This window comes from Lepisma saccharinum, chromosome 3 (genome assembly GCF_977018435.1).
Source record: "Lepisma saccharinum chromosome 3, izLepSacc3.1, whole genome shotgun sequence".
Classification (NCBI taxonomy): Eukaryota; Metazoa; Arthropoda; class Insecta; order Zygentoma; family Lepismatidae; genus Lepisma; species Lepisma saccharinum.
Genome location: NC_139231.1, coordinates 23,369,641 through 23,395,370, shown reverse-complemented (window position 1 = coordinate 23,395,370; position 25,730 = coordinate 23,369,641). Strand labels below are relative to the sequence as shown.

The 25,730-nt window shown below is 34.7% G+C and overlaps 1 long non-coding RNA gene across 1 annotated transcript in view; it reads left to right on the top strand.

The window, feature by feature from the left end:
- Positions 1-902: 902 nt before the first annotated feature.
- LOC145985488 (uncharacterized) overlaps positions 903-25,730 on the top strand; it is a 372,905-nt gene continuing 348,077 nt past the window's right edge. The window contains exons 1-2 of the long non-coding RNA XR_014441425.1: positions 903-916; positions 1,682-1,787. This is a non-coding gene — a long non-coding RNA (uncharacterized LOC145985488). The remainder of the gene's footprint in view (positions 917-1,681; positions 1,788-25,730) is intronic.

Here is a 25,730-nt window from a genome sequence, read left to right as displayed (position 1 = left end):
CCCATGCGTTGCATAGAATATGTGAAAAGATAAGAGCTCTTTATCCCAATGTCGATAAACTGGTTTCAAATGGCAAGAAAGTTTTTATCAAGTTGGCTAGAAGAATAGACAATTTTAAACAAAAATGTCCTGAGGTTCCCCTTCCCCCTACACCTGCAGTTACGCGATGGGGCACTTGGTTGGATGCAGATGTTATGCCCAGAAGTTTGAAAAAATTGTATCTGTTGTAAATGATCTCGACAAAGAAGAATTCTGCAAGAACTGTTGATGGAGCTCTCCGTAAAAGTCGAATTGGCATACATCTCAACAAACCTGTCCATTCTCTCTAATTCCATATGAAAGCTTGAATCGTCCGCGAACACTTTGGCAGCTTCCATTGTTAAAGTCCGTATAGTAGAATCGAAACTGCAAGAACTCACTGGATCTAAATGTCTAAATGTACAGAATTTTTTGGGAAAAAACAAGGTTTTCAAACTTTGTGCCAAATTGCATGTGTTTTGGAAAGTGAAGTAGAGGAAGAGGAAGCTTTGGAAAACTTAAGCGTTAGTGACATTTCGTGATTCAAATATGCAAGAATTGTTTCTTGTGACGTGGAGCGATCTTTCTCACAATATAAGATGCTTTTTAGAGATAATCGTCACAGATTTACAATGGAGAATTTGGAAAAAACTATGGTGATCCGCTGCAACTCTTCCAAAAAATTGCTCGCTAAGAGGTAATCATTTAGAAACTAATTTTAGGTGTTTAAAATGCATGTTATAGTTTGTTTTTGTTACCAAATGTTTTTATTTTTGTCACATATTTTCCTGTTTTTATCACATATTTTCAACATTTATGACACATAAAAAATAAATATTTCTGTGTTTTTTAGCACATAAAGTTCCGTTCCCTAATGATTAGTAATGGTTAAAATAACGTATAATTGATGATATTATCTCTTAGCGTTTTCATGTAATTAACGTGCCATATTTTAGGGATGCGACTTTTGAATTATCCTGTGTATAAATAAATTCAAGTTCCAGATTTCTAGTTGTCTATAAACCTGTGGAGTACATCGACATTACGTCACAAAGAAACAGAATCATAATGAAATTTCAATTAGTCTGCTCAGTTCGTCTGTTCATTGGCATTCTTCGACTTTGTTCCATTAACACAAACAATTTGGCAAATCGCGAAAACACCGAATTCCACGACAACGACGCTTTCACAATTTTATATCATGTAGCTGCAAATTTCGTTAGCAATAAAACAATATATTGCCAATAAAGCACGTTAAACATGTGAAACGCCGACGAACAAACAAATTGAGCGGACTAATTGAAATTTCATTACGATTATGTTTGTTTGCGACCACCCTGTACAAGGATCATTAATTTCCCATTCCGTTGAGTTGCTCCTGCAATGTTTACAACACAGCAAACACTAAATTCGTTCCTTTTAATGTCCTTTCCTTTTGCATACGAACGGAATGCTACACGTGGGGTCACGTATGTTTAATCTGCCCGGAAATAGTTTCACTTTACGGTTCGCTCGTCCTAAAAGCCAGCGTGTCCCCACTTCACTGTTTTTCCCTTTTAGTTGTGTCTTTCCTTGCCTCATGCGTTTATCGATCCGGCCCGTCATGCACCGCGCGGGAAACCAGGTGACGGAAGCTCGCGAGAGAGCTAAAGCGGGACTCCAGCAAACGTTGGTGGTCTGTTGGTGTGTCAACCACGTGTTGCAACGTGCAGAAGTCGGTCCACATCGTGCGCTGTGAAGTTGAAAGACGCTGTTTGCATACTGCACGGGTGAGTACGCAGCACTGTTGTGTTCCTTATCTTCATACAGATATGTTGTTTGAGCTTGTGTTTAGACTCGTAACAGGCGACGTGTGTTGTACTCTTGCGTAGAAGCAGAGGTCGATGACAGAAACTGTCGAAGGTGTGTGTTTACAAACGTATTCCGTTCGTTCAGGATTTGCTACCTGCCATCACAAGTCACACCCTTGTCGTTTGTATCTAGATTGGGTAAGAAATGTTAAAGAACTTCCAATACTAAACAGGTTTACCCTTAAATAATCTCAAGTGAAGCTTGATTTGATCATGACACAAAAGTAAACAATTGCAGTTTGTTTCCGTATGCAGAAGATGATAATGGATTCTTATATAATTTACCTATTTTGTTCCAACGTATTTAGTTTCTTGAAGGGGTGTAAGGGGTTACCTTCCACGTAGTACATCCTAGACTGCTTTGTGCAGACTATCGAGGCTCTGTCGACTGGCCCTATAACCAATATAATCCTGTGTGTTGCCCTGTCTTTTGTCCTTGTGTGTGCTGAGTGCCCCTTTACAGCCTCAGCTTTTAACCTAAGTCAGAATGTTTTAAGATTTTAGTTATGCAACGTTACAACTATGTTATTTGTTATGGTAAGGGGCTGGACCCACCCCGTATAACGTGACTGGTGCAAAATAGCCTTAGTGCTGACGCATCCATAATTTTAAATTCAATTTCAATGTCAATTAGTTTCATGAAATGTCGGTAAAGTATACTAAAGAACTCCGATATGTTAATTATTTTACATATTTTAATCTATTTGCTTAGTTGGTTGATTTGGTGTTTTAAGTCCACTTTATGCACAGTAAGGCTAATTGGGATTCTACCTACAGTTTAAAGTGGGATCCGAACCACTTGTGTCTCCACCGGGATACCTCGAGAAAATATCTTTCTTATTCGTCACTAGGAAATGTTCAGGAATTATTTCATATTTGTAGAGGTTGTACAATCAGAAGATTGCCGCTGTTATGGAACCATTTAATTTCGCACAAAAAGTCCATTGATTTTATTTATTTTGTCTGACAGCAAGGTTATGCTACAAACCAAGAGGCAAATCGCGAGCAAGGTTGATTCAGAGAATAAGCTGTAAACTGTGCCAATTTAAATGTGTTTTTCAATTAGTCCCTAACAACGGCAATATACTTTTGACTATACGTAGTCGATATCCGTGCCAGAGTGGTTAGCACAGCGCACTACGACGCCAGGAGTCCCGAGTTCGAATCCGAGATGTTTGTTTTTGTCCTTTATGAGGAAAAGAGAATTGAGTAAATACTTATATACATGATAACAGAGAAATAGAATGACGGAGGAAAAAAAAGTAGCACAGCGCACACCATCGTCGTTAACAAAAAGTGGCAAAAAAGCGATGTAAAATAACCTAATTGAATAAACCATTTGACTGTATATAAAATTATTGGCTTTAAAATTTAAGTAAAGTTGTGTATTTCTGGCACAACTTCTTATATAATCTTAATACCTCGCGACTTTTATGTAGTATGTATGTAACTACTGAAGTGACAGGAGAGTTTAGATTAACATTTTAAGGAGTCTGCTGTAATTAAATGAGCGTATATATAAAACGCAAGGTGAAAGCCTCCTCAACGATTCTAACTCAGGTACCACTGTAACTGCAACCACTTCGTCACCAAGGATGTCTGAAATTCTCATCTTGTTTGCATAAAATGAACGATAAAACGTCATTTGATGCGATGTGTTGTTAGTTAAATATACAAAAAGTTATCCAATTGAATTGACGATGTACATTTTTAAAATGATAATGCGTGCGGTAATGGTTCAGTATACTTTTTAGAAGGTAATTTTACACAATTTCACTATATTCTGACACATCCTCATGCATACTTTTTTGAGTTAATGGTATAAAATTTCGAGTTGTGTACATAAGTTACCACTAATGACGTCAACAATTTAGAAGGTGGGGTAGCTACCATGCTACCCCCCCCCCCCCAAAGTGCTGTCATGAGGGGCACACACATATTCTTGAGAAATTAGTCAACAACGTGTTACTGATTATTTTTATCAGTGGCATGGACTACATAAAGGTTGTTGTCGCACAATACTGACAACTTTCACAACGTGCACAGATAACGGAGCATATCAACTTAACACTGTAAAAACGTCGACTACAAGTTTACAACGAATTGGGTCTGTCAGACCCTGCGTGTTGCTGCTCAACTTGAGAATTCCAATTGAAACACACATTAAAAGAAATGTTTTTTATTTATTATTGTTTTTAACCAAATACACCCAATTATTACATAACCCGTTCCAAAAGAAACTGATTTAGAACGCTTGAGTAGCAGACCATGTAAATCCTGTTTAGTCAACTTAGTTCACATGACTTGCTGCCGAAACTGAACCAAACAATTAAATAATATTACTCGTTCATTTGAATGACTTGTAGAAAAATCACGAAAACAGCTCATTTACTTGCAGCACTAAAGAAGTTGCAGTTGCGATTTTTGTATAACTTCTGTAAGCTCTATAGGTACCACTCAGAACGGAGCCTCCGAGATGCGTATACTTCGTGTATAATCCGTATACGGGCCGCAACCTGTGAGGCCAAAAGGACTGATGACGTCAAAGGATTAGTCGTGTGTTTTGGGGAAATACATGTATTTGAATGAGTGAGTTGTTCGTAAAAGAGTTCCTGTAAATGTATTTATACCAGAGTAAGAATAATAATTATTATCGCAAATTATACATAGGTATGCCCTGATCAGTAACAAGTAAATTTATGCTTTTATATTTAATACAACATTTAATTACATGTTACTAAAAAAAAGTGTATTCAACCAGTGCGAGGTACGAGATTTAAGAATTTGTGTATGGTAATATTTTTTACACGGATGTTGAACTTGTAATTAATAATTACATTCCTTTATTTAACACGAAAGAATGTTGATAGTTATTCATATGTCCGTATTATTGCTCATACGTTGTCTGAAATTGTGTAGTTCAAAGTTCAAAAGTCACATCTTAAACATCTTAATATTCACTTACTTCTTCAAGCTGTGTTCCGGTTTACAAGAATTATGATCTTGATGATATACATCACATGAAAGAAATATAATGTATATCAGTAGAATTTTACGACTTTGTTGAATTTTAATATCCTATTTCACAAGTATATTGTGAATAATTTTGTACCTTTGTACTCAGTAATGAATGTTGTATTTTCCCTTTGTCGATTATTTCTGTCAAAGTCATTATTGCGATATTGTGATGTAGTTAGCGAACTATATAAAAATGTGTACCTGTGTCTCAAGCATTTAAGGTAATTGAAAATGTAGAACGAAAATCTGTAGACAAGTTACTGAAGTGAAAATATACAAGCATATCGATTCGTTTCGTACAATTGCACAGTCACTTATTGTGATTTCATGTAACCTATTTGCTTTATTTAAAGTTATATTCTGTGTAAAAGTAGGAGAGCGAGATTTTATCTCAACCTGTTCTTAATATCACAAGTAATAATAATAATAATCCTTTGCGCTACAGCCCTGAAGGGCCTTGGCTTACCTACCGACTGCCGGTCTCCCTCCCACGTTTCACTTCGTCACCTCTAAGCGTGGAGATCTTTAACCAGTATTGGAATAGCCGGGGGGTCAGCCCGACGTATCTCCAGCCGTTATAGTAGGTTTCCGGGACCGGATTACGCTTACTCATTCGAAGCTCCCCAATTTCCTCAATTCGTGGGAGGGAGACCGGCAGTCGGTAGGTAAGCCAAGGCGCAAAGGATTATTATTATTATTAGAATACGAAATTCTTCAAACAATATTCTCCACATAGAACATGAAGTTTCTTGTGTTCTCCTGCTTTTTGCTTTGGACTTCTTAATTAAAGTAACTTGCTTGTATTAATATTATCATTTTCCGTGTAATCGTAAATCCCTTTTCATAAACTTTAATTACTGTTAGATCATTTTAGGTTATTGTTCTTAGCATCCATGATTAGACTAGTTACGTTTCTTGCATTAGTATGTGTACTTTCTCTCTTTTCTTGATGTAAAATTTATACTAATACGAAAAATGACTAAAAATTTGTAACCTACAAAAAGAAAAAAAAAACAGTCAAACTTGTGCGGCCAAATATTTACCGGATTTCTAGAAATTATTATTATTATTATTATTTTCAAATTAGACACAGGAATTGAGTTTTTAAAGTTGGAAAGTTTATTTAATACGAAATTCCATCTTACAAGATCTTTCCTTAACCTTCTGTTACAAAATTATCTTGCATGCATAATTTGAATCGTAAGTGTTTATTCCACAGCAATTCAATAGCAGTTATATACAAACGATGATAATTTTTGCGATTTTAGAGCAAGTTCCAAATGTAGGATAACATTTTATCCACATCGCCATTTTTCCCTCGGTAATTTGAAAAATAAAGGTAGGACATTATGCAGAACGGTCAAGATTGGATTTTGCTTTTATCAATAGTATTTACATATTTTCTAATGCCGTATAACATTTGAATTGTTCTTGAGGTGAAAGTGACGTTCTGAACGAATAAGAAAGGACGTTTCAGTCAGAAAAATAAATATTATACTATTATAATGCACTTTGTTAAATGTTGTAAATGGACTATACTTGACTAATCCTGTGACGTCACAGAAGCTGGTGTGAGAGCCGTATATAAGTATCTCTCGGAGGCCCCGTTCAGAACCTGTATTATCCATATTCTAATGAATAAGATATTATAATGTTAATTATGCTATTAATTTCTTTACATGTGCGTTAACGTGCTTTAAATTATACTTATAAAGTCTTAATAAAAAGAAAACAGTTTAGAATTGTCACTTCGTGCAGATTTTCAAGGCATCCAGTCTACTTTACCACCTAGAAAATATGAATGCCATGCCTTCGAAGTTGATACACCAATTAGCTACTACCATCAGTCTAATGATATCCTTTTATTTTAACAACTTGTGAATGTAGTTCACAGTAGCAACATATAAAACAAGGTTATCAGAGGTTTGGTAGATGCACTGTCTTCTTCGTGATGACGTAACGATGGTAGATTAAGTTATCCATGAAACAAATACGAAGTCTATGTGCATTTCCTGATGGCAGTTTTGGCTTGAGATGAATGAAAATACTGACTGGTACTTACATATACATAACATGAATTAAAAACTATTGCCCAGTTTAAAATTAGCAACATGAAAATTTTTGTCTCAACATTTTAAAAATAAAATAAAAGTGTTATGGATATACTGCAGTATAAAGTGTAATTTTATGATATTTAGTAAATCACTTAAGGGGCATTTCAGCGTTACGTTTGTGACATTTTATACGCAAAATTTAACGTTCCAGACATGATATTGGATTAAAATATTCGTAATGAACTGTTTCTTGGAATTGTGATGTAGTACTTCATGGTGTCTGTTAACAAATGAAAAAAACTTGAGTATGATGGCATAGGCTGAATGCATGGAAAGTATATATTAACAACAGTGCGTTACGTGTGTGACGTTTTAAAAACGCAGCAAATTTTTACTTCGTTTGTCTGTAAAGCATATGGGCTGCAGATGCTAGTAACTTTTATTGGTGAAATATGCAAATCTTATATGCATTTACAAACATCAAATTCTTAATACAATTAAGAACAATAATAATTTTCCATATTAATTCATTTTGATATTTAAATTTAGTGAGATCAGTTTTCGTGGAATGTCCCTTCATGGGTTTCTTCTCGGCAATGGACTAATCACAAAAGCTTGTTACTTACTTGTCCATGATTTTGACTTAAAGTTATCACCCAACAATTTGATGGCGCCAGTGACATCCACGTTCGCTTTTTAATAGGATTTCCTTACCCAGAGATCGTTTCTTGTTCAGGTTTTTAATATTGGTATATCTTGACACTGTTGTCTCATCGTTTCACTTTCTAGTGATACATTATACAGGGTGATTTTTTTTATACATGGAACCATTGGAATTAGCCATAATTTACGAACCACGTGTCATAAAACTTTCAAACTTCAGTGGAATGTTGTACAGACTTGGGAGTTTAATCCACAATATGTTCAGTGTGTGCCCCTTGCCTGTCACGGACATGGCGCATCCTGACAACGAAATTGCGCACCACTGCTGCTAATGTGTCCTCAGAAATATTGAATATTTCTGCTTCTACGGCAATTTTCAGTTCTTGAATTGTTGTAGTGTTAGTCTGAAATACTCTGTCTTTAAGGTAACCCAAAGAAAATAGTCAAAGCGGGATATATCCGGTGACATTGGTGGCGGCCATTCAAACCCTTTCCCGTGCACTTGGGATATAACGATCAGACAACACACGGTGATCAAACATCTCCTCAAGATAATCAAGAACTATTGTTGCGGTGTGAGGTCTCACGCCATCTTGTTGAAACCAGCAGGTGGAAGGATCAACAACCATGCCAAACAAAAAGAGAACAAAAATGTCTCGGATCACACGGAGGTACACTTCACTCGTGATGTTCGTCAAGGAACACTCGACCGAAAATGCCAACAGCAGATAATGCACACCACAGTGTAACCCGTTCACCATGTAAAGGATTATCCACAGCCGCATGTGGATTTTGCAAGGCCCAGAATCGTGAATTTTGTTTATGAACATATCCGTTCAGATATATGTGAGTCTCATCCGAAAAACACAGGTTATGCAATACGTCAGGTCATTTTCCAGATGTGTAATGAAAGCATTTGCAAACGCCAGACGTCTGGATTGTACCGTAATAACGTTTCACGATGAAGACCTTCTGCTCCGTGCTGTATCCGTCGGTTCTTCAAAACACGTAACCTGAAATAAACAAAAAAACAACATTCAGCAACGGTTGCATATGGGTGCATGGTTATTCTACACAGCTCATCTGAACTTGTACTGCGTCCTGTTTTGTGGAATGATAGGTGTGTTGGCCGCTACAATGCAACGATGCTTTCGAATATGCTTCTCACCACTTTCCTCAACACTTTTCTTCCTGAAAACACCAATATCAAACCTACATACCGCATTTTCTACTTTCTATACACAAAGAAAATGGTGTTATGTATAAAAAAAATCACCCTGTATTTGCTTCCAGTATGTCATTGCACACAGCAATCTTAAAAGTGTCTCCTTGGCTTGGAGATAGGTTGGGGTTGATATAAAATACTTAAATTGGAAGTCGTTTAATAAGAGTAATGACGATGCTATAACTTTAAAGATAAACTAAGATATTTTCATAAATGCATTGGGTTGTCCGAAAAGTTCTGAGCTTTTTTGTCCTAGGGAAGAAAACAAATGCAAGTATTATGATATTGCGAAAAAATCTTTGTACCGCAAGTATTGTCCATTTTTCTCAATGGTCCATCTTTCTGGCAACTTCAAAATGACGTCAGCGTAGAATTGAGCTGGTTTGTTGTCGAAGTCATCGATATGTTGTTTGACAGCGTCAGAGTCACGGAATGTATTTCCGTTGAAAGAGGTCTCTAAAGCATGGAACAAGTGGAAGTCGGATAACGCAATGTCCAGTAAATATGTTGGGTGGAGACACATGCGATCTCGCGTTGACTTGGTGGAAAACAACGTCTTTCCTAGTTCTGGTGTCTTCTGCTGGATGTTTTGATGCAATTTCTCCAACTTGCCCCATACACCTCTGAATTGGCTCTTCGATTTTGTGTGATCAGCTCATAGTATAGAATGTCCTTGAAATCGCACCAGACAAGGAGTATGATGTCAATGAATGTTTGGTTTTGGTGTTTCGCCGGCTTGACCCAATGATCGTCCTCGCATAACATTCTCATACACAGTCCGCTTTTCATCACTAATCATCATTCGTTAAGTAAAGTTCCGTTTTGTTCCGTTTTAGAAACATATTGCGATGGAATAACGATCAAGGTAGTTCTCTGATAGCTTGTGTGCGACCCAAATATCGTAGCGAGGACTGTATTCAAGATTCAGTGCATCTGCTATGTCTCTGATCAACGGTCTTGGGTTAGACCCATATTGGTCGTCGTCCACTCTTGACGGTCACTCAGCACGAACGTAGTCTTCCAGGCTGAAATTCTCCGCTTTTGATGTGGCAAAACATCATCAAATCGTTGTTTCACCCATAGCACCGTCTCCATATATATGACAAATCTGCGTGCACGTCTGCTGTGTACAAGAATAACGTAATGTGTTGAAAATGCAAGTCATGTTTAACGCACGATACAGGAACTCAGCTTCGGCCTCACGCAGCGTAACATAGCCAAATCGAGATAACTAATGTTGTACAAAAGTATTATTTTATCTGTGTTAAATTCTACAAAATAGTAATACCTATTTGTTTTCGATAACTCACTGTACTATTATTTGACTCCTATTGCCAGAGAAAGATTAAATATTCCATCCATTATACAGTATCTCAGTACTTGTTTCAATCTACGTAACTCTTCTATTTTGTGATCAAGAATTATCTGATGGTTCGATTGTTGACTCTAACAGCCCAATTGGTAATATTTTACCGAATGAAGTTATTTGATGTGACTCTCGGTACTCCTCAAAAATTACATTTCTATATCTGTGCTTGATTCTGATATATCGAAGGTTAAAGATATATCGATTTTTTGCTTTAAGCTGTTTGGCTGAAAATTTCACTAAGACGGTGTTTTCAACCTACTATAGCTATTTATCTTTGTGTTCGATTGTTTACTACAGAAAATAAACGGACGATCAATCAATAGGGAAGATAGATATCCATTCGCATTAACAATTTGAAGTCCTTTCATCTCTTCCGAACTTTATATTACTTTGAACAGTTCCCAACATAACAAAACGTACAAAAATGAATCGATTGTTAATGTTCGATTAGTTTTCTGCCCGGGAGTAGAGGTTGACCCCGCTAAGGACACTTTTCTTCGTGGGTGGTCCTTTATTCGCACGTAATTATAACTAATTTGCACGGGTTTTAATTAATTTGGGCGTACTTAGAATTCATTTGCATATCATTAGAATATTTTACATTTATGTATTTGCATGTTTATAACTTTTATGAATATATAATTATTTATTTTATGAAAAATATGTATATAGAAGGTAATTAGAGGTACTAAACGGTATGCATATGTTTTTATATTCATTACTGCAAAGTATGTAATGTATAAATCGATAATAATTAATGTTTATAGTATTGAAAATAAGAGTTTACGGTTTATGAACCGCTATGAACGGTGGTAATGGGTGTAGGTACAGGTCCAATTACGATTGGGGACGGTCCCGGTACTCGAACCCGCGATATGTAATATTATTAATTAGTACTATGTAATAATGTATGTTATTATTGTATGAAACACGATGGTGCAACACGCTAGACAGAATACTGTATCCGAATCTCGACTCCGCTCTGATGCCAGACAGACAAGGGGAACTCCGCGCAGGTAGACGAGAAAGGAATTTTGGGGGAAGCGCGCTCAAGGTCAAATGACGTCACAACGTCAGAACAAAGAAGGAATCTGAATCACCAATCAGAGAACGCGTCGGTAGATTTTCAGAACCGGTTTTTTCAAGGTTAACCAGTACGCAATAACAGGGGAAAGCTATGCAATACTGTAGGGCAGGGGAGGTATTCAACCAGACAACAAAGAATGTCTGAGAATGCGCAGCAAGGGTCAAATCTCTGAAGCTATGCGGTTTCCGCCGCCAATTAATATTCCGCTCAGGTTTGCCTCCAAGGCACAGGACGCTTTAGCGCAGGTTTTTTTTATCTGTACTATGAAGAAGGGAGAGCTATTAGGGACGGGGCCTACTGTTTTCACTATTTGCTTTTATCACGGGGTAACGAACCTAGGACCCTTTGATTATTGATTTAGGTAGTAAATGTATGTTACTGTGTGCTATTTAACTTAATTTTGAGTTTATTTTTTACCAAACTTTGACTTTGTCAAACATTTTCACAGCTTATCCTTATTTTTACAAAAATAACACTATTTGTACTATTCAGGCAACATTTTTATTAAATTTTGGATTCACAAAGATATTTTTTCAACTTTTAACTTATTATTTTACAACTTTATGTTAATTTTTTACCAAAATAACACTATTTGTACTATTCTGGCAACATTTTTTATTAAATTTTGCACTCACAAAGACATTTTTACAACTTTTTAACTTATTATTTTACAACTTTATGTTAATTTTTTTACCAAAATAACACTATTTGTACTATTCAAGCAACATTTTTTATTAAATTTTGCACTCACAAAGACATTTTTTTCTATGTTTAACTTATTATTTTACAACTTTAAGTTAATTTTTTACCAAAATAACACTATTTGTACTATTCAAGCAACATTTTTTATTAAATGTTGGACTCACAAAGACATTTTTCAACTTTTAACTTATTATTTTACAACTTTATGTTAATTTTTTACCAAAATAACACTATTTGTACTATTCTGGCAACATTTTTTATTAAATGTTGGACTCGCAAAGACATTTTTTCAACTTTTAACTTATTATTTTACAATTTTATGTTAATTTTTTACCAAAATAACACTATTTGTACTATTCAGGCAACATTTTTTATTAAATTTTGGACTCGCAAAGACATTTTTTACAACTTTTTAACTTATTATTTTACAACTTTATGTTAATTTTTACCAAAATAACACTATTTGTACTATTCAGGCAACATTTTTTATTAAATTTTGTATTTACAAAGAGATTTTTTCAACTTTTAATTCATTATTTACAAGTTTATGCCTATTTTTTACTCAAATAACACAATTCTATCTGTTCAGGAAAGACTTTTAGTTACATTTTCGACACACAAAGTGTGTGTTCTCAACTTCTATCTGTTTATTTCACAAGTTTAGGCTTATTATTACCAAAATAACACAATTCAATCTGTTCAAGAAAGACTTTTAGTTACATTTTCGACACACAGAGTGTGTATTCTCAACTTTTATTTGTTTATTTTACAAGTTTAGCCTAATATTTACTCAAATAACACGATTTGAACGTGTTTTTATTACATTTTGGACACACACACACACACACACACACACACACACATCCACTCATACACACACACACACACACACACACACAGACAGAGAGAGAGAGAGAGAGAGAGAGAGAGAGAGAGAGAGAGAGATATTTTTCCAAGTTTACAGGATTATTCTCCAAGTTTACTCAAATAACACAATTTAAATGTGTTTTGAATTATATTTTGTACACATGAAGTGTGTTTCGTCAAGTTTTACCCGTTTATTTTACAAGTTTAGGCTTAATATTACTCAAATAACACAATTTAATCTAGTCAGGAAGGATTTGTTATTATATTTTGGATGCACAAAGAGATGTTTTCAACTTTTTTACTGATTTTTTGCAGGGTACGTATTAATTTTTATTTATTTTGTTTTGTATACATTTACAAATTTTTAACTTAGAGTTTAGTATTTATTTAATTTTTTTCAAAAACACTAAAAAAAAGTACTTTTAGCTAAAATGTAAGCCACAGAATATATTATTATTATTATTATTATTATTAGGGTTTACTGATTTCCACTATGCTATTTTTGGTTCTGTATTTCTATATGTATTTATTTAGGTCCGGTTACGCCTGCTACGTAGGAAAGTTTGTTTATTTTAGAGTTTGCTGAGTATTTTGTTACTTTTATACAAGGTAAAGTTTCCAAAATATATCAGGTAGGGCTCCATCCATATACTTTTGATTTTGCTGTTTGGAGATGATGCGATCAGCACCACTCTCCATCTGCTTTTTATTTTATGTACCCAATATTATTTTGAGGCTTAGTGAATTCTAGAGCCTATTTATGCAGGAGAGAGGGCTTGAAAATTTTCATTTCAGATAACCCACAACTATTTGTCAGAGTATTTTAAAGGATATTTTATATTTATTATGTGCTACTAGAATATCAAAGCTTGCTTAATTTTTATGTCTGTAACCCTGTTATTGTATTTCTAGCTAAGGCTTACTGGATAAAGTACACGAAATGTTTAACATTTCGATTATTTGCCTAATTTTTAGTGTAACGAAAATTATTGTGTGTCTATAAAGACTGAAATGCCTTTACCGAAGGGTCCATAACTGGACGCTTACGAACATTGTTCCTTTTTTTTAAAAAAAAATATAACCATTTATCAATATATTGTCAATTCACAGGACAAGACGAAGTTCACAGACGACTGACTATATGGACCATAGGTTCACTTGCTAAATGTTGTTTCTATGCTAGAAGAATAATTTAGCCTTATAACCTTTTTCAAGGTATTTTAGAAGTATTACTGGATTTTTTGGGTGCATCAACACTTGGGTTATTTCCATTTGGTTTATTATACGAGGCTACAATCACTATCTGAACACTGAAATCCTCTGATTGAAACTAAAAGCTTAGGGTGTAACTAGGGACTTAGTATGTATAGCGACAATTTATAGGACAACATAAACCTTACAAAGGATTATAGGTGACGTAGGACCACACGCCAGAGCTTTGTTAATCTGCAAGAAGCATTTACAGCTAATATTACGAGGAAATGAGGTTGATTTTTTTACTGTTTCACAAGAATGCTATGTTTTATACACCCAATATTTGCTTTTTCAAGTAACTACATGTACCAGAAGCATTTACAGGCCAACTCTAACTACACTTCGATTTATATAAATGTGGCAAGAACTATATTTCTGAGGAAGTACGCAAAAGCAGATTACCCGATTAAAGTATCTGAAAAACAGATTTTTCTATGCAAGTATATTTTTATTGACTGGATTATTTAACAGATCAAACAGAAAGACTGCAAAATTCATTAAATGTAGTTCTATAGTATAGGTGGTTTCAGAGATATAAAAAGAACAAATATAAGATTTCGCTTTTTTTGCTTCTGAGGCTAATCGCGACGCTAAGGGTAAATGGCGAGGAAATGTAACGGAGGACAAACAGTCCCAAAAGTTATGAGCTGCATGTAAGTTAATACCACAGAGATATTACAGTAGGTGTAGGTTCTACCACCAGAACTTTTCTATTATAATAATACTGGTTATGCTGTACTGTTAGCTAAAGATGCTGATATTTGAGAAACTTAAAAGCTTACTCACGACTTACTGTTGCAAAAGATCCGATGACAAAATTTAAAAATTGTTATCGCCCAGACAGGGACTCGAACCCTGGACAGATAGGTTAAAAGCCTAACGCTATACCAACTAAGCTATCTGGGCACAAGGTATTCTTTTTTTGAAAAGTTAGTTATCTTAAGAAATATATTGAAACACTTGAGAACACTTTTGGTCTGGTTCGACAGACAAGGAGACAACATTTCTAAATTTTTACAGACTGGGTGTATTTTTCCACTATAGAGGCCTTCACTATATGTAATTCGAAACGCTAAAGTTCAGCTAGCTTCCAAAATTGAGGTAAAGATTGTGTTTGGCGAGATTAACAAGTTACAATTATATCCAGTTACGGACAAATAAAGCTAAAACTCTTAGATTTACTGTACTAGCCAAGTTTTAGTAATATTTTATTCACTTTAGTACAAATACCAAAGAAATAGGTATATTTTATTTATAATTTGACAAAATGTACTAGTATTTAATTTACAAAGTTAGGTAAAAAGCAGTATTTTTAAAAAATATTGTTACTGCCTTCAAATTTTATCTCATTTAGCCTCTAACAACTGATTTACACTGTTTGGCATCCTTTAAATAGGAAAATAAGGAATTATTTGTTTATTATTTTTACTTTATATTTATATTTATTTAAGAAAACAATTCTACAGTTTAACTTAATTTTAACAAATTGTTACTAATTTATATATCAAAGTTATGTTATTTAGAGTGTATCAAGGCGTATAAAGTTAATATTTGTACTTATCAGTTCAACTAACAATTATATTTTACACACAAAAGATGATGTTTACAGTTAAATTATTTGAATCAGAGAATAATATTTTACAGTAATTGATTCATTCAGCACTAGTCAGTACTTTTATGCTTCAGAAAGTTTTCTTAATTTTCTATTACGCATGCTATTTTGGGCTATTTTTAAAATGTATTTCTAAGGCAAACTGGTTTAATTTTCTGCTTATAATGCAAAGTTGACATAGTTTTTGCACAATGCATTGTACATTTGTTATATTCTCTACTTACAATTCAAATATTATGCTTATTTAATGTATAACTAACTAACTCTCTAGCCTTCTTAAACCCGAAGGTTCATGGCTGCAGCAACACATGCCTTTCATCTGTCCCTGTCCTGAGCAAGATCTATATACTCCTTTCCTTCCCTACCAATTTCCTTTTGGTCCATCTCTACATTATCCCTCCATCTTTGTTTTGGTCTTTCTATTGGTCTTTTACCATCAGGTTTCCCAACAAGAATCCTGTATACTCTTCTTTCCTCTCCCATTTGTACCACAGGATCTACACACCTAAGTCTTTTTGATTTAATCATTCTAATAATATCTGGACATGAATACAAATTATGTACTTCCAAATTATGTAACCTTCTCCACTCATCTGTCTCCTCATCTGTTTTAGGTCCAAATATTTTCCTAAGGATTTTATTTTCAAATACTCTCAATTTATGTTCCTCTTTTCTATGTAAGGGACCAAGTTTATTTACTGTATTTAACTTTTATTTTTTGTAATTAACAAAAATTAAAAGCTTATACTGTAGTTATTATATCTTTTTCTATCAGCTTATTTTGAAATTAATATTATTAGGTATAGTCTTTGATTTATAACTATATTGCTTTTTTTATCAATTTATCTAAGAGTACACGCAGACAAACACATGTGTTCACACTTTTATGTAAATAGATATGCCATTTTTCAATATTTTAGTATGAAGATTGCACTTTAGCTATTTAAGCAAGGGTAGGAAAGGTAGGATTTCTGAGAATTTGTTGCAGGATTTTGTTGTCCAAGTATAGATGAGAACTGAGCTGGGAGACTGTTTTGAACCTTTTCATGAGAGTTTGCATGTGAACTGTATGCAAATTGAGCACTATTGACTGTGCATGCTTCTAAGTTTTGCTGTTATTTTACATCAAGTCTGTGAGACTGTAGTCAGTTTTCCCATTTCAAGTAGTTTTTATTGATTGTATTTGTATATGTTGTGGGGACTTAGCAGTTTTATGTTATGAGTCAGTTTGTTGTAGAATATTTTTACATGATTGTTTTGAGATATTGAGTGTCTGCTGTTTTACTTGTAATTATTTTCCTTCTTGTGTTGTGTATTTGACTATATTTTGTCCAAGTTCGTAGTATTTAGAATAATTGTTATTGACTTGTAGATGTAGGGAGTAATAATCCTTTGCAAGATGCCCTATACTTTAGTCTGAATATTATTCTTAGTGTTCACTTTTGAAGCTTTAGTATTCTGGTAGTATTATTAATGTAGAGGTAAATTAGGCTGAAACGTAGGCATTTTTTTCTGATAAATTATACTCACTTAGTTGTTTCAGCAGGTAGAAGTTGCATGATGGTTTACTGCTGATGATGTTCATTTGCTCTCTTATGTACTACGTATGATGTAGCTTACTTGAGTAACTGGAATTTTCTACTGAAAAAAGGATTGCTTGTCTATTTTATTCCTATGTTGTTGAGTTTGTCCATAAGCAAGCCATGTTTTTTACTCTATCCTATGCCTTGGAAGAATCTAGATATATTGTGTTTGCAGTTTTATGCTTCTCTAAGGTTTCAGCTATGTAGTTTTAAACTGTGCTATGGCTTAACTATTGATTTCTTTTTCTGGATGCCATGTTGGTTCTGTGTATTCCTTTTGCTCCTTGAATTTGACTTAGGTTGTTTGCTTTTTTCTTAGATCTTTATTTGTTTATTTGTTCAGTATTTTTTATTTTTTAATATTTTTTTTACATAAAAAATTCAAAGTACATTGTTAAAGTCAAAGTGTGTTAAAATTTAATTTTTCAAAGTTAAAGTTTTAAAAATACAATTTTCTAAAATTAAAAGTTATAATAGTATATTTTTGTTAGTAGAAGTTTTTATACTATAGCAAATTATTTTGTTGTTAATTTAAAATTTGTTAGTTAATGTAAAATTAAGGTAATTAAAAATCAATTTTTCAAAGTTAAAGTTTTAAAAATACAATTTTCTAAAATTAAAAGTTATAATAGTACATTTTTGTCAGAAGAAGTTTTTATGCTAGAGTAAATTCTTTTGTTGTTAAAGTAAAATATGTTAGTTAATGTAAAATTAAAGTAATTAAAATTCAAAAAAATAAAAAATACTGAACAAATATTTGAGTATTTGTGTTATTTGAGTAATATTAAGCCTAAACTTGTAAAATAAACGGGTAAAACTTGACGAAACACACTTCATGTGTACAAAATATAATTCAAAACACATTTAAATTGTGTTATTTGAGTAAACTTGGAGAATAATCCTGTAAACTTGGAAAAATATCTCTCTCTCTCTCTCTCTCTCTCTCTCTCTCTCTCTCTCTGTGTGTGTGTGTGTGTGTGTGTGTGTATGAGTGGATGTGTGTGTGTGTGTGTGTGTGTGTGTGTGTGTCCAAAATGTAATAAAAACACGTTCAAATCGTGTTATTTGAGTAAATATTAGGCTAAACTTGTAAAATAAACAAATAAAAGTTGAGAATACACACTCTGTGTGTCGAAAATGTAACTAAAAGTCTTTCTTGAACAGATTGAATTGTGTTATTTTGGTAATAATAAGCCTAAACTTGTGAAATAAACAGATAGAAGTTGAGAACACACACTTTGTGTGTCGAAAATGTAACTAAAAGTCTTTCCTGAACAGATAGAATTGTGTTATTTGAGTAAAAAATAGGCATAAACTTGTAAATAATGAATTAAAAGTTGAAAAAATCTCTTTGTAAATACAAAATTTAATAAAAAATGTTGCCTGAATAGTACAAATAGTGTTATTTTGGTAAAAATTAACATAAAGTTGTAAAATAATAAGTTAAAAAGTTGTAAAAAATGTCTTTGCGAGTCCAAAATTTAATAAAAAATGTTGCCTGAATAGTACAAATAGTGTTATTTTGGTAAAAAATTAACATAAAATTGTAAAATAATAAGTTAAAAGTTGAAAAAATGTCTTTGCGAGTCCAACATTTAATAAAAAATGTTGCCAGAATAGTACAAATAGTGTTATTTTGGTAAAAAATTAACATAAAGTTGTAAAATAATAAGTTAAAAGTTGAAAAATGTCTTTGTGAGTCCAACATTTAATAAAAAATGTTGCTTGAATAGTACAAATAGTGTTATTTTGGTAAAAAATTAACTTAAAGTTGTAAAATAATAAGTTAAACATAGAAAAAAATGTCTTTGTGAGTGCAAAATTTAATAAAAAATGTTGCTTGAATAGTACAAATAGTGTTATTTTGGTAAAAAAATTAACATAAAGTTGTAAAATAATAAGTTAAAAAGTTGTAAAAATGTCTTTGTGAGTGCAAAATTTAATAAAAAATGTTGCCAGAATAGTACAAATAGTGTTATTTTGGTAAAAAATTAACATAAAGTTGTAAAATAATAAGTTAAAAGTTGAAAAAATATCTTTGTGAATCCAAAATTTAATAAAAATGTTGCCTGAATAGTACAAATAGTGTTATTTTTGTAAAAATAAGGATAAGCTGTGAAAATGTTTGACAAAGTCAAAGTTTGGTAAAAAATAAACTCAAAATTAAGTTAAATAGCACACAGTAACATACATTTACTACCTAAATCAATAATCAAAGGGTCCTAGGTTCGTTACCCCGTGATAAAAGCAAATAGTGAAAACAGTAGGCCCCGTCCCTAATAGCTCTCCCTTCTTCATAGTACAGATAAAAAAAACCTGCGCTAAAGCGTCCTGTGCCTTGGAGGCAAACCTGAGCGGAATATTAATTGGCGGCGGAAACCGCATAGCTTCAGAGATTTGACCCTTGCTGCGCATTCTCAGACATTCTTTGTTGTCTGGTTGAATACCTCCCCTGCCCTACAGTATTGCATAGCTTTCCCCTGTTATTGCGTACTGGTTAACCTTGAAAAAACCGGTTCTGAAAATCTACCGACGCGTTCTCTGATTGGTGATTCAGATTCCTTCTTTGTTCTGACGTTGTGACGTCATTTGACCTTGAGCGCGCTTCCCCCAAAATTCCTTTCTCGTCTACCTGCGCGGAGTTCCCCTTGTCTGTCTGGCATCAGAGCGGAGTCGAGATTCGGATACAGTATTCTGTCTAGCGTGTTGCACCATCGTGTTTCATACAATAATAACATACATTATTACATAGTACTAATTAATAATATTACATATCGCGGGTTCGAGTACCGGGACCGTCCCCAATCGTAATTGGACCTGTACCTACACCCATTACCACCGTTCATAGCGGTTCATAAACCGTAAACTCTTATTTTCAATACTATAAACATTAATTATTATCGATTTATACATTACATACTTTGCAGTAATGAATATAAAAACATATGCATACCGTTTAGTACCTCTAATTACCTTCTATATACATATTTTTCATAAAATAAATAATTATATATTCATAAAAGTTATAAACATGCAAATACATAAATGTAAAATATTCTAATGATATGCAAATGAATTCTAAGTACGCCCAAATTAATTAAAACCCGTGCAAATTAGTTATAATTACGTGCGAATAAAGGACCACCCACGAAGAAAAGTGTCCTTAGCGGGGTCAACCTCTACTCCCGGGACCCCTTATTTATCTCGCTCTAACTCAGCAGTTTCGGGCTGTTTAATTTTAGAAAATTTCGTATCTTCAGATTTGTTAGTTTCTAAGTTATCGGGAGGCTACTTAGATGGATTGTCCCGCCCGTGACCCTGCCGTCTAAGGCGTATGCTTTGGGCTCCGGCAACGGGACGCGCACAGATTCGAGTCTTCTGGGGCAAGCGTAACAACTTTTCTCCTGAGATTTCGACCTGTGTATGGAACCGGTGGCCACTCACCATCGCGAGGAAATTAGGGAGATACGAATGAGTAGTAAATCCGGTTATGGAAACCTATAGCAACGATTGGGGGTTCGTCGTGCTGACCACACGTCACCCAGTAACTGGTTGGATGATCTCCCACTTCTGCTGAAGCATGTGGAAGTGTCGGTAGGTAGATCTTGGCCCTCAGGAGCTGATCTTATTGGTGTGTCTCGCGACCTTTTTAATATAAAATGCGCCGGCCTTCGTGGCGGAGTTGTTAGCACAGCGCGCTACGACGCCCGGGGTTCGAATCCCGGTCTGGGCATGGAAGTTCTTTGCGAGTGTCCCTTCATCAATTTCATTATATCATCACTAATCCCCATCGTCGCGAATAGTCAAAAGTGGCAGAAATGCGAAGTAAAATTAAATCATTAATATACGCAAAATGCTTTGAGCTATTGTTTGGTAAGTCCTCGAAGATATGTCTATATTGGCCTGGTTCGTTTTTAGATTGATAGTTTTTATAGACGGATAGATGGATACAACTGCTCTATAAGCATACTTTTTCAGCTTTGCTGAATATTAATGAAGTTTAAAAATGAACATCAAGATCAAAAGACCTGTTTATCCTTACAGGACAAATAACGTTTTGCTCATTTATGTCTACTTTTGACGCTACGGCCCTCGCAAAATGTTATATTATGTTAATGCAACCACGGACAATACATTCCTGGTTGCTACACTACGCGTATTAATTAACAGAGTATCATAAGCAGTAACATGATTAGCAATGGCAGAAGAAGCCATTACTAGAAGAAGTATTGTGGACCTGTGGAGAAAAAGTAAGAAAGAGGGGTAATGAAGTGTTTTGTGTGGAGGGCATCGTTGAATAGTGCACAAACCAGGGTCCTATGAAGAAGTGAGGAGAAGCGACTAGAAGCTTTATAAATGTGGCCATGGCGAAGACTGAAGCTTGTGATATGGACAGACAAAGTAAGAAAGAAAACTGTGTTGGAAAGAGTTTGAGAAGAAGCGCAATGCTTGAAGCGTTGAGAAGAAAAATAAAATGGCTGTGAGACTGGCAAAGAAGCTACTGCCTGCTAAAAGTCGCATTGGAAGCAATGGTTAACGGGGAAAGGATCAGGGGATGAAGCTGGGAGATAATGCTAAACTAAGTGGATCCTACGATGACATGATGCCTCAGGCGCAAAGTCTGGAAGTCGCAAAGACACTTATAAGGAAGAAGCGATTAATGAAATGAATGAATGAAATTAGAAAATATTTATTTGAAACTTGATTGCCAAGAATAAGCTTTGTAACTCAACTGACACTGGCGTTTTCTAGATACTGGGTTCTTGTTCGTATGGCAATCTCTTCAGCAAGGTACTGCACTTACAGGTTCTCTCGGAAGCCTTGGTAGATCTCGATCCGGTGAACGATTCTCTTGGTTCCGACGGCTGATGGTGGTGGTGCCATGGTTCCCAGTGGCAGTGCCATGGATATTCGGCGGGGTCGGGGCCATCAGCTTCGCCCCTGATCTGCTGGCTCGTGGGTTTGCTGTGAATGCCTCTCTATATCTATGTGTCTCTCTCTGTCTTTTCCCTCTGCCCCAAAAACCCACGGTCTTTATTCCCTCTTCGATTGCTGATCTTGCGTTCTCGGTTCACCGGAGTATCCTAGGTTGAGCCGAGCCGGGTAGCAGAGAAAAATGTTTCTTCTTGAGTAGCGGAATTCCTAAGACGAGTTTACGAGATCAAACGAGTGTTCTGCACTGAGGAACTGCAACAAATCTTAGTTACTGCAACCAAATCCCTTGTTTGCTATACGCCAGAAAAACGTTGAGCTTTCCAGTACTAAATTATTTGATTGACTTCATTTAGTTCATCTAACCAAATCTTTTGTTCACAGAAAGTGGCACACTCGTTTGAGTTGAAGTCCAGCTTCGGGTCTGGCAGTACAGCCGAAGTAAGTGTTCGGAAATCAGCAGTGTTGCTTACTATCAAACATATTAACCACATGCAGGGAATTTTGTGTCTCTCAGACTCAAAGAAAAGGGCTAACGAAAAGATTGCAGCGTAAATATTAATTAACTGTACTGTCCACGTCTACATTGAAAGTAATGTAAATGCGAAAAATTCGTAAAAAATATATTAAAAAAAACGCATTTTTGACGTTCGTGAAGAAGTGGTTATCAGAATGCGTTAGAATGCTAGGGCCCCGGGTTCGAATTTGGCCTGAGCATGGGTGCTCTTTTTGAGTCTCTCTTCATCATTTCGAGTAGCCGAAAATGGAAGAAAAGCAACACTAAATAACGAAAACGCAATTTGAATAAGCGAGGCGGAAATATTGCTGTTGTAATTCCTGAAAATCATGAAAAAAAAAATTCTTTCGGAAAAAGTGTTATCCTAGCCAGGCAGAAGGCTTGAAGAATATATAAACTCCTTCTCCATCCGTTTTAGCAAACATAATCGCAAGGTCGGCACTGAATATGCGATGGGAAAAATAAGAGAAATTCGAAGCAAGAATCGTCTATATCACAGCCAGGGAGGCACATGAGAGGAGGTCTATACTGCAATGGTTGTATTGCTATTAATATTAGATTGCAGTCCGGATTCAGCTGTTTCGCTCAAATTGCACCTCGAAAGCAGAAGAATGCAGAAGTATAATATATGAATAATAATTCAAACAGATAATTATCCAAAATACATATTTTACAGCTCTATTCTAAGTGCCATATGAGTGATGTTTAGGAAAATAATTGTAGTTACTGATTAATTCTGTTTGTTTATAATAACAACATCTAAAATCTGCGCACGTCTTGACTTTACAATTTGGACCAGGCTTTTTTCTTTCCCATCTGAAAATTATTCTTAAGGTGCGAGCATTCATCGAGTGGGCCACTTGTAAATATGTATCTATGTTTCAAACGAGAAAAGTGACACGTGAATGACGGAACATCTTAAAATACATCTGCTGATGTTCCGCAAGACTTACTCATTTAATTTCAGTGGTTTTCTTCTTGAGAAAATTAACGGCGTATTTTATCACACAACAATTATCAATTTTAGCACTTGTTGTAAATATCGAGGATTAGCAGCAACTAAAAAATCTCAATTTCAAGTAGTCACATTTTCTGAACGAGTAATAGTTTCAATACATATTTTCTTATTGGCACGCAAACAATAACAAAGTTTCAAGCTGGAATTAGTGTGACGAAAATAAAATACATTATGTAGCACGCTTTTGGCAAGAAAAAATATTTTGGAGACACGGGGATTCGAACCTAGGATATCAGGTTTCAAAGCTGGCCTTTAACCGACATGGCCACAAGCCACGATGAAAAACCAAGCTCTTCGAGTAATTTATCCATAAGATTGCATCTTTTCCTGTCCATTTCGAAATTTTGATGTCGCTTCTCGCTAATTACATTAATTTGAAAGCAAAACGCTTCATAAGATAGGGTTCATACGCCGTACACATTGCTGACAAAATACAAGTGAACCTTGTGCATGAAAATTAATGAAAACTTTGGGATATCGTGCTCTTGTGGAAGGTTAGTGTTTGCAACCCTAAATGATAACCGTTCTCTAGTTTCCGTCTATATAGCGGATTCTGCTATGTGACGACGAATCTCATTAACCAACGGTACATATTTTTTAAAAATTTTAAACTTTTTATTTCAAAATGAAGAGTCATTATTCTGAAATCTACAGAGACATTCATTCATTCGGTAAGAATTTTACGAGAATCACAATTCTATTTTTGTGCTTCGTTAGAAATCGACGTGCACGTGCTAAACAAGTAAAGCCCGACAATTTTTATTTTACAAAATTCCATTTACTGTTAAAGTTAAATGAGAGGAAAATTTCAATATCATTTTTCTCCCTTATATAAAAAAAACCTCGATGAAACTTTCTCAGTATGAAGAGGAAGGATGGTAGTTAAAAATCCAAAAAAAAAATAAAAATCGATTGGGGGTGTTTTGAGCTGTTCAAACTTGAAATTTGAAAATATGAACAGTGTGTTCAAACTTTACTAAGTTTCAACATTTGATCATCTCATAATATGCAACCGTTTTTCCTCTTTACAACGAGCTCAAGAACGCTTCTGTATCTTCGTTCATTCCCGAGATATACTTATTTAAAAATAGCATGTTGCTCAAAAATGACATTTTGAACAACCCTCGTTTAATTCGTAATAATCATATTTCAGCAAAATCCTTTCACAGGTATCGGTTTTGGAGCAAAGCAAAGCTGTGTACCAAATATAATCAAAATCGGTGACTATGAGTGTCAATTCCTGCCTGATTTGACATGGAATAACCCAATATATTATATATATATACGTTATGCGCCAAAATATACAGTACTGAAACTCGCGCATCTCGAACACGTGGTTGCGTTTGTCGACGGGGCATAGCTCCAGCTGCACGTGTTCGCAGTAGTGAAAAGGAAGTTGTGTTGTGCAGTTGTTGTTGGAAATGGGTCTCTCGACGGAGGAAAAAGTATTCATAGTTGAACATTATTTCCGCTCATACGGAAGCGGTCGTGAAGGTGGACCGAGTTTGAAAAAGGTGACTGGTCTATATGCAACCCAATTGACAATCGTCCACTCCACATGCCCTAACCTAACCTTAGGTTTCCTGACAGTTATGCAACCCAAAAGGCACGATTGTTATTTGGGTTGCATATAGACCAGTCACTATATTGTAACATGTCTTATACTTTTGTTCATCTTTTCATTTCAGTACTGTATATTTTGGCGCATACTGTATATATAATCAGGTATTTATAAAGTAGCAAACAAATTCCTTTAGCATTTGATTTTTGTAGGATTGTAGGACAGAATTGTTGGTGAGGGAAAATCGCCCCTGTCTTCCAGAATTTCACATACTGCTTTTTAATATATACTGTGATATATATAAATATATAATATACATATCATAATAATAATTCTCAATATGCATGTAAATTTAGTTTTTCACCCTCCGTCACCAGTCTTCAATGATTTCACATCCTAG